This window comes from Spodoptera frugiperda, chromosome 24, assembly GCF_023101765.2.
Source record: "Spodoptera frugiperda isolate SF20-4 chromosome 24, AGI-APGP_CSIRO_Sfru_2.0, whole genome shotgun sequence".
In the NCBI taxonomy this organism is placed as follows: domain Eukaryota; kingdom Metazoa; phylum Arthropoda; class Insecta; order Lepidoptera; family Noctuidae; genus Spodoptera; species Spodoptera frugiperda.
Window position 1 is genome coordinate 1 of NC_064235.1, and position 11,259 is coordinate 11,259.

The following is an 11,259-nucleotide window of genomic DNA, read 5'->3' on the forward strand; positions in this document are numbered from 1 at the left end:
TAACCTAACCCTAACCTAACCTAACCTAACCTAACCTAACCTAACCTAAACTAACCTAACCTAACCTAACCTAACCTAACCTAACCTAACCTAACCTAACCTAACCTAACCTAACCTAACCTAACCTAACCTAACCTAACCCAACCTAACCTAACCTAACCTAACCTAACCTAACCTAACCTAACCTAACCTAACCTAACCTAACCTAACCTAACCTAACCTAACCTAACCTAACCTAACCTAACCTAACCTAACCTAACCTAACCTAACCTAACCTAACCTAACCTAACCTAACCTAACCTAACCTAACCTAACCTAACCTAACCTAACCTAACCTAACCTAACCTAACCTAACCTAACCTAACCTAACCTAACCTAACCTAACCTAACCTAACCTAACCTAACCTAACCTAACCTAACCTAACCTAACCTAACCTAACCTAACCTAACCTAACCTAACCTAACCTAACCTAACCTAACCTAACCTAACCTAACCTAACCTAACCTAACCTAACCTAACCTAACCTAACCTAACCTAACCTAACCTAACCTAACCTAACCTAACCTAACCTAACCTAACCTAACCTAACCTAACCTAACCTAACCTAACCTAACCTAACCTAACCTAACCTAACCTAACCTAACCTAACCTAACCTAACCTAACCTAACCTAACCTAACCTAACCTAACCTAACCTAACCTAACCTAACCTAACCTAACCTAACCTAACCTAACCTAACCTAACCTAACCTAACCTAACCTAACCTAACCTAACCTAACCTAACCTAACCTAACCTAACCTAACCTAACCTAACCTAACCTAACCTAACCTAACCTAACCTAACCTAACCTAACCTAACCTAACCTAACCTAACCTAACCTAACCTAACCTAACCTAACCTAACCTAACCTAACCTAACCTAACCTAACCTAACCTAACCTAACCTAACCTAACCTAACCTAACCTAACCTAACCTAACCTAACCTAACCTAACCTAACCTAACCTAACCTAACCTAACCTAACCTAACCTAACCTAACCTAACCTAACCTAACCTAACCTAACCTAACCTAACCTAACCTAACCTAACCTAACCTAACCTAACCTAACCTAACCTAACCTAACCTAACCTAACCTAACCTAACCTAACCTAACCTAACCTAACCTAACCTAACCTAACCTAACCTAACCTAACCTAACCTAACCTAACCTAACCTAACCTAACCTAACCTAACCTAACCTAACCTAACCTAACCTAACCTAACCTAACCTAACCTAACCTAACCTAACCTAACCTAACCTAACCTAACCTAACCTAACCTAACCTAACCTAACCTAACCTAACCTAACCTAACCTAACCTAACCTAACCTAACCTAACCTAACCTAACCTAACCTAACCTAACCTAACCTAACCTAACCTAACCTAACCTAACCTAACCTAACCTAACCTAACCTAACCTAACCTAACCTAACCTAACCTAACCTAACCTAACCTAACCTAACCTAACCTAACCTAACCTAACCTAACCTAACCTAACCTAACCTAACCTAACCTAACCTAACCTAACCTAACCTAACCTAACCTAACCTAACCTAACCTAACCTAACCTAACCTAACCTAACCTAACCTAACCTAACCTAACCTAACCTAACCTAACCTAACCTAACCTAACCTAACCTAACCTAACCTAACCTAACCTAACCTAACCTAACCTAACCTAACCTAACCTAACCTAACCTAACCTAACCTAACCTAACCTAACCTAACCTAACCTAACCTAACCTAACCTAACCTAACCTAACCTAACCTAACCTAACCTAACCTAACCTAACCTAACCTAACCTAACCTAACCTAACCTAACCTAACCTAACCTAACCTAACCTAACCTAACCTAACCTAACCTAACCTAACCTAACCTAACCTAACCTAACCTAACCTAACCTAACCTAACCTAACCTAACCTAACCTAACCTAACCTAACCTAACCTAACCTAACCTAACCTAACCTAACCTAACCTAACCTAACCTAACCTAACCTAACCTAACCTAACCTAACCTAACCTAACCTAACCTAACCTAACCTAACCTAACCTAACCTAACCTAACCTAACCTAACCTAACCTAACCTAACCTAACCTAACCTAACCTAACCTAACCTAACCTAACCTAACCTAACCTAACCTAACCTAACCTAACCTAACCTAACCTAACCTAACCTAACCTAACCTAACCTAACCTAACCTAACCTAACCTAACCTAACCTAACCTAACCTAACCTAACCTAACCTAACCTAACCTAACCTAACCTAACCTAACCTAACCTAACCTAACCTAACCTAACCTAACCTAACCTAACCTAACCTAACCTAACCTAACCTAACCTAACCTAACCTAACCTAACCTAACCTAACCTAACCTAACCTAACCTAACCTAACCTAACCTAACCTAACCTAACCTAACCTAACCTAACCTAACCTAACCTAACCTAACCTAACCTAACCTAACCTAACCTAACCTAACCTAACCTAACCTAACCTAACCTAACCTAACCTAACCTAACCTAACCTAACCTAACCTAACCTAACCTAACCTAACCTAACCTAACCTAACCTAACCTAACCTAACCTAACCTAACCTAACCTAACCTAACCTAACCTAACCTAACCTAACCTAACCTAACCTAACCTAACCTAACCTAACCTAACCTAACCTAACCTAACCTAACCTAACCTAACCTAACCTAACCTAACCTAACCTAACCTAACCTAACCTAACCTAACCTAACCTAACCTAACCTAACCTAACCTAACCTAACCTAACCTAACCTAACCTAACCTAACCTAACCTAACCTAACCTAACCTAACCTAACCTAACCTAACCTAACCTAACCTAACCTAACCTAACCTAACCTAACCTAACCTAACCTAACCTAACCTAACCTAACCTAACCTAACCTAACCTAACCTAACCTAACCTAACCTAACCTAACCTAACCTAACCTAACCTAACCTAACCTAACCTAACCTAACCTAACCTAACCTAACCTAACCTAACCTAACCTAACCTAACCTAACCTAACCTAACCTAACCTAACCTAACCTAACCTAACCTAACCTAACCTAACCTAACCTAACCTAACCTAACCTAACCTAACCTAACCTAACCTAACCTAACCTAACCTAACCTAACCTAACCTAACCTAACCTAACCTAACCTAACCTAACCTAACCTAACCTAACCTAACCTAACCTAACCTAACCTAACCTAACCTAACCTAACCTAACCTAACCTAACCTAACCTAACCTAACCTAACCTAACCTAACCTAACCTAACCTAACCTAACCTAACCTAACCTAACCTAACCTAACCTAACCTAACCTAACCTAACCTAACCTAACCTAACCTAACCTAACCTAACCTAACCTAACCTAACCTAACCTAACCTAACCTAACCTAACCTAACCTAACCTAACCTAACCTAACCTAACCTAACCTAACCTAACCTAACCTAACCTAACCTAACCTAACCTAACCTAACCTAACCTAACCTAACCTAACCTAACCTAACCTAACCTAACCTAACCTAACCTAACCTAACCTAACCTAACCTAACCTAACCTAACCTAACCTAACCTAACCTAACCTAACCTAACCTAACCTAACCTAACCTAACCTAACCTAACCTAACCTAACCTAACCTAACCTAACCTAACCTAACCTAACCTAACCTAACCTAACCTAACCTAACCTAACCTAACCTAACCTAACCTAACCTAACCTAACCTAACCTAACCTAACCTAACCTAACCTAACCTAACCTAACCTAACCTAACCTAACCTAACCTAACCTAACCTAACCTAACCTAACCTAACCTAACCTAACCTAACCTAACCTAACCTAACCTAACCTAACCTAACCTAACCTAACCTAACCTAACCTAACCTAACCTAACCTAACCTAACCTAACCTAACCTAACCTAACCTAACCTAACCTAACCTAACCTAACCTAACCTAACCTAACCTAACCTAACCTAACCTAACCTAACCTAACCTAACCTAACCTAACCTAACCTAACCTAACCTAACCTAACCTAACCTAACCTAACCTAACCTAACCTAACCTAACCTAACCTAACCTAACCTAACCTAACCTAACCTAACCTAACCTAACCTAACCTAACCTAACCTAACCTAACCTAACCTAACCTAACCTAACCTAACCTAACCTAACCTAACCTAACCTAACCTAACCTAACCTAACCTAACCTAACCTAACCTAACCTAACCTAACCTAACCTAACCTAACCTAACCTAACCTAACCTAACCTAACCTAACCTAACCTAACCTAACCTAACCTAACCTAACCTAACCTAACCTAACCTAACCTAACCTAACCTAACCTAACCTAACCTAACCTAACCTAACCTAACCTAACCTAACCTAACCTAACCTAACCTAACCTAACCTAACCTAACCTAACCTAACCTAACCTAACCTAACCTAACCTAACCTAACCTAACCTAACCTAACCTAACCTAACCTAACCTAACCTAACCTAACCTAACCTAACCTAACCTAACCTAACCTAACCTAACCTAACCTAACCTAACCTAACCTAACCTAACCTAACCTAACCTAACCTAACCTAACCTAACCTAACCTAACCTAACCTAACCTAACCTAACCTAACCTAACCTAACCTAACCTAACCTAACCTAACCTAACCTAACCTAACCTAACCTAACCTAACCTAACCTAACCTAACCTAACCTAACCTAACCTAACCTAACCTAACCTAACCTAACCTAACCTAACCTAACCTAACCTAACCTAACCTAACCTAACCTAACCTAACCTAACCTAACCTAACCTAACCTAACCTAACCTAACCTAACCTAACCTAACCTAACCTAACCTAACCTAACCTAACCTAACCTAACCTAACCTAACCTAACCTAACCTAACCTAACCTAACCTAACCTAACCTAACCTAACCTAACCTAACCTAACCTGACCTAACCTAACCTAACCTGACCTAACCTGACCTAACCTGACCTAACCTGACCTAACCTGACCTAACCTGACCTAACCTGACCTAACCTGACCTAACCTGACCTAACCTGACCTAACCTGACCTAACCTGACCTAACCTGACCTAACCTGACCTAACCTGACCTAACCTGACCTAACCTGACCTAACCTGACCTAACCTGACCTAACCTGACCTAACCTGACCTAACCTGACCTAACCTGACCTAACCTGACCTAACCTGACCTAACCTGACCTAACCTGACCTAACCTGACCTAACCTGACCTAACCTGACCTAACCTGACCTAACCTGACCTAACCTGACCTAACCTGACCTAACCTGACCTAACCTGACCTAACCTGACCTAACCTGACCTAACCTGACCTAACCTGACCTAACCTGACCTAACCTGACCTAACCTGACCTAACCTGACCTAACCTGACCTAACCTGACCTAACCTGACCTAACCTAACCTAACCTGACCTAACCTAACCTGACGTGACCTAACCTGACGTGACCTAACCTGACGTGACCTAACCTGACGTGACCTAACCTGACGTGACCTAACCTGACGTGACCTAACCTGACCTGACCTAACCTGACCTGACCTAACCTGACCTGACCTAACCTGACCTGACCTAACCTGACCTAACCTAACCTGACCTAACCTAACCTGAACTAACCTAACCTGAACTAACCTAACCTGAACTAACCTAACCTGACCTAACCTAACCTGACCTAACCTAACCTGACCTGACCTAACCTGACCTGACCTAACCTGACCTGACCTAACCTGACCTAACCTAACCTGACCTAACCTAACCTGAACTAACCTAACCTGAACTAACCTAACCTGAACTAACCTAACCTGAACTAACCTAACCTAACCTAACCTAACCTGACCTAACCTAACCTGACCTAACCTAACCTGACCTAACCTAACCTGACCTAACCTACACAGTCGCAGTAGCGACTGAAAAGTCGTAGCTGCGATTGAACAGTCGTTGCATATCAACAAAATTTGCATCTGAACAGAAGTTATTTTGTCTAAACATTCGTGGTTAAGTCTGAAAAGACAAAATTGCGACTGAACAGTCGCAGTTGCGACTACACAGTCGCAGTAGCGACTGAAAAGTCGTAGCTGCGATTGAACAGTCGTTGCATGTCAACAAAAGTTGCATCTGAACAGAAGTTATTTTGTCTAAACATTCGTGGTTAAGTCTGAAAAGACAAAATTGCGACTTAACAGTCGCAGTTGCGACTACACAGTCGCAGTAGCGACTGAAAAGTCGTAGCTGCGATTGAACAGTCGTTGCATGCATCTCAACAAAAGTTGCATCTGAACAGAAGTTATTTTGTCTAAACATTCGTGGTTAAGTCTGAAAAGACAAAATTGCGACTGAACAGTCGCAGTTGCGACTACACAGTCGCAGTAGCGACTGAAAAGTCGTAGCTGCGATTGAACAGTCGTTGCATGTCAACAAAAGTTGCATCTGAACAGAAGTCATTTTGTCTAAACATTCGTGGTTAAGTCTGAAAAGACAAAATTGCGACTGAACAGTCGCAGTTGCGACTGCACAGTCGCATTTGCGACTATACAGTCGCAGTTGCGACTACACAGTCGCAGTAGCGACTGAAAAGTCGTAGCTGCGATTGAACAGTCGTTGCATATCAACAAAATTTGCATCTGAACAGAAGTTATTTTGTCTAAACATTCGTGGTTAAGTCTGAAAAGACAAAATTGCGACTGAACAGTCGCAGTTGCGACTACACAGTCGCAGTAGCGACTGAAAAGTCGTAGCTGCGATTGAACAGTCGTTGCATGTCAACAAAAGTTGCATCTGAACAGAAGTTATTTTGTCTAAACATTCGTGGTTAAGTCTGAAAAGACAAAATTGCGACTGACACAGTTGCGACTACACAGTCGCAGTTGCGACTACACAGTCGCAGTAGCGACTGAAAAGTCGTAGCTGCGATTGAACAGTCGTTGCATGTCAACAAAAGTTGCATCTGAACAGAAGTTATTTTGTCTAAACATTCGTGGTTAAGTCTGAAAAGACAAAATTGCGACTGAACAGTCGCAGTTGCGACTACACAGTCGCAGTAGCGACTGAAAAGTCGTAGCTGCGATTGAACAGTCGTTGCATGTCAACAAAAGTTGCATCTGAACAGAAGTTATTTTGTCTAAACATTCGTGGTTAAGTCTGAAAAGACAAAATTGCGACTGAACAGTCGCAGTTGCGACTAAACAGTCGCAGTTGCGACTACACAGTCGCATTTGCGACTACACAGTCGCAGTAGCGACTGAAAAGTCGTAGCTGCGATTGAACAGTCGTTGCATATCAACAAAATTTGCATCTGAACAGAAGTTATTTTGTCTAAACATTCGTGGTTAAGTCTGAAAAGACAAAATTGCGACTGAACAGTCGCAGTTGCGACTACACAGTCGCAGTAGCGACTGAAAAGTCGTAGCTGCGATTGAACAGTCGTTGCATGTCAACAAAAGTTGCATCTGAACAGAAGTTATTTTGTCTAAACATTCGTGGTTAAGTCTGAAAAGACAAAATTGCGACTGAACAGTCGCAGTTGCGACTACACAGTCGCAGTTGCGACTACACAGTCGCAGTTGCGACTACACAGTCGCAGTAGCGACTGAAAAGTCGTAGCTGCGATTGAACAGTCGTTGCATATCAACAAAATTTGCATCTGAACAGAAGTTATTTTGTCTAAACATTCGTGGTTAAGTCTGAAAAGACAAAATTGCGACTGAACAGTCGCAGTTGCGACTACACAGTCGCAGTAGCGACTGAAAAGTCGTAGCTGCGATTGAACAGTCGTTGCATGTCAACAAAAGTTGCATCTAGTTATTTTGTCTAAACTGTGGTTAAGTCGAAAAGACAAAATTGCGACTGAACAGTCGTTGCATACACAGTCAACAAAAGTTGCATCTGAACAGAAGTTATTTTGTCTAAACATTCGTGGTTAAGTAAGTTGCGATTTTGTCTAACACATACTGAAAAGTCGTAGCTGCGATTGAACAGTCGTTGCATGTCAACAAAAGTTGCATCTGAACAGAAGTTATTTTGTATTAATATTTGTGGTTAAGTCTGAAAAGTCAAAGTTGCGACTGAACAGTCGCAGTTGCGACTACACAGTCGCAGTAGCGACTGAAAAGTCGTAGCTGCGATTGAACAGTCGTTGCATGTCAACAAAAGTTGCATCTGAACAGAAGTTATTTTGTCTAAACATTCGTGGTTAAGTCTGAAAAGACAAAATTGCGACTGAACAGTCGCAGTTGCGACTGAACAGTCGCAGTTGCGACTACACAGTCACAGTAGCGACTGAAAAGTCGTAGTCGCAGTTGCGATTGAACAGTCGTAGCTGCGATTGAACAGTCGTTGCATATCAACAAAATTTGCATCTGAACAGAAGTTATTTTGTCTAAACATTCGTGGTTAAGTCTGAAAAGACAAAATTGCGACTGACACAGTCGCAGTTGCGACTACACAGTCGCAGTAGCGACTGAAAAGTCGTAGCTGCGATTGAACAGTCGTTGCATGTCAACAAAAGTTGCATCTGAACAGAAGTTATTTTGTCTAAACATTCGTGGTTAAGTCTGAAAAGACAAAATTGCGACTGAACAGTCGCAGTTGCGACTACACAGTCGCAGTAGCGACTGAAAAGTCGTAGCTGCGATTGAACAGTCGTTGCATATCAACAAAATTTGCATCTGAACAGAAGTTATTTTGTCTAAACATTCGTGGTTAAGTCTGAAAAGACAAAATTGCGACGAACAGTCGCTGAACAGTCGCAGTTGCGACTACACAGTCGCAGTAGCGACTGAAAAGTCGTAGCTGCGATTGAACAGTCGTTGCATATCAACAAAAGTTGCATCTGAACAGAAGTTATTTTGTCTAAACATTCGTGGTTAAGTCTGAAAAGACAAAATTGCGACTGAACAGTCGCAGTTGCGACTACACAGTCGCAGTTGCGACTACACAGTCGCAGTAGCGACTGAAAAGTCGTAGCTGCGATTGAACAGTCGTTGCATATCAACAAAATTTGCATCTGAACAGAAGTTATTTTGTCTAAACATTCGTGGTTAAGTCTGAAAAGACAAAATTGCGACTGAACAGTCGCAGTTGCGACTACACAGTCGCATTTGCGACTACACAGTCGCAGTAGCGACTGAAAAGTCGTAGCTGCGATTGAACAGTCGTTGCATATCAACAAAATTTGCATCTGAACAGAAGTCATTTTGTCTAAACATTCGTGGTTAAGTCTGAAAAGACAAAATTGCGACTGAACAGTCGCAGTTGCGACTACACAGTCGCAGTAGCGACTGAAAAGTCGTAGCTGCGATTGAACAGTCGTTGCATATCAACAAAATTTGCATCTGAACAGAAGTTATTTTGTCTAAACATTCGTGGTTAAGTCTGAAAAGACAAAATTGCGACTGAACAGTCGCAGTTGCGACTACACAGTCGCAGTTGCGACTACACAGTCGCAGTAGCGACTGAAAAGTCGTAGCTGCGATTGAACAGTCGTTGCATGTCAACAAAAGTTGCATCTGAACAGAAGTTATTTTGTCTAAACATTCGTGGTTAAGTCTGAAAAGACAAAATTGCGACTGAACAGTCGCAGTTGCGACTACACAGTCGCAGTAGCGACTGAAAAGTCGTAGCTGCGATTGAACAGTCGTTGCATATCAACAAAATTTGCATCTGAACAGAAGTTATTTTGTCTAAACATTCGTGGTTAAGTCTGAAAAGACAAAATTGCGACTGAACAGTCGCAGTTGCGACTGCACAGTCGCATTTGCGACTATACAGTCGCAGTTGCGACTACACAGTCGCAGTAGCGACTGAAAAGTCGTAGCTGCGATTGAACAGTCGTTGCATATCAACAAAATTTGCATCTGAACAGAAGTCATTTTGTCTAAACATTCGTGGTTAAATTGCGACTGAACAGTCGCAGTTGCGACTACACAGTCGCAGTTGCGACTACACAGTCGCAGGTGCGATTGAACAGTCGTTGACAAAAGTTGCATCTGAACAGAAGTTAGTCGTCTGAAAAGACAAAATTGCGACTGAACAGTCGCAGTTGCGACTACACAGTCGCAGTAGCGACTGAAAAGTCGTAGCTGCGATTGAACAGTCGTTGCATGTCAACAAAAGTTGCATCTGAACAGAAGTTATTTTGTCTAAACATTCGTGGTTAAGTCTGAAAAGACAAAATTGCGACTGAACAGTCGCAGTTGCGACTACACAGTCGCAGTAGCGACTGAAAAGTCGTAGCTGCGATTGAACAGTCGTTGCATATCAACAAAATTTGCATCTGAACAGAAGTTATTTTGTCTAAACATTCGTGGTTAAGTCTGAAAAGACAAAATTGCGACTGAACAGTCGCAGTTGCGACTACACAGTCGCAGTAGCGACTGAAAAGTCGTAGCTGCGATTGAACAGTCGTTGCATATCAACAAAATTTGCATCTGAACAGAAGTTATTTTGTCTAAACATTCGTGGTTAAGTCTGAAAAGACAAAATTGCGACTGAACACAGTCGCAGTTGCGACTACACAGTCGCAGTTGCATTGCGACTAAACACAGTGCGACTGAACAGTCGCAGTTGCGACTACACAGTCGCAGTAGCGACTGAAAAGTCGTAGCTGCGATTGAACAGTCGTTGCATATCAACAAAATTTGCATCTGAACAGAAGTTATTTTGTCTAAACATTCGTGGTTAAGTCTGAAAAGACAAAATTGCGACTGAACAGTCGCAGTTGCGACTACACAGTCGCAGTTGCGACTACACAGTCGCACAGTCGCAGTAGCGACTGAAAAGTCGTAGCTGCGATTGAACAGTCGTTGCATATCAACAAAATTTGCATCTGAACAGAAGTTATTTTGTCTAAACATTCGTGGTTAAGTCTGAAAAGACAAAATTGCGACTGAACAGTCGCAGTTGCGACTACACAGTCGCAGTAGCGACTGAAAAGTCGTAGCTGCGATTGAACAGTCGTTGCATATCAACAAAATTTGCATCTGAACAGAAGTTATTTTGTCTAAACATTCGTGGTTAAGTCTGAAAAGACAAAATTGCGACTGAACAGTCGCAGTTGCGACTACACAGTCGCAGTAGCGACTGAAAAGTCGTAGCTGCGATTGAACAGTCGTTGCATATCAACAAAATTTGCATCTGAACAGAAGTCATTTTGT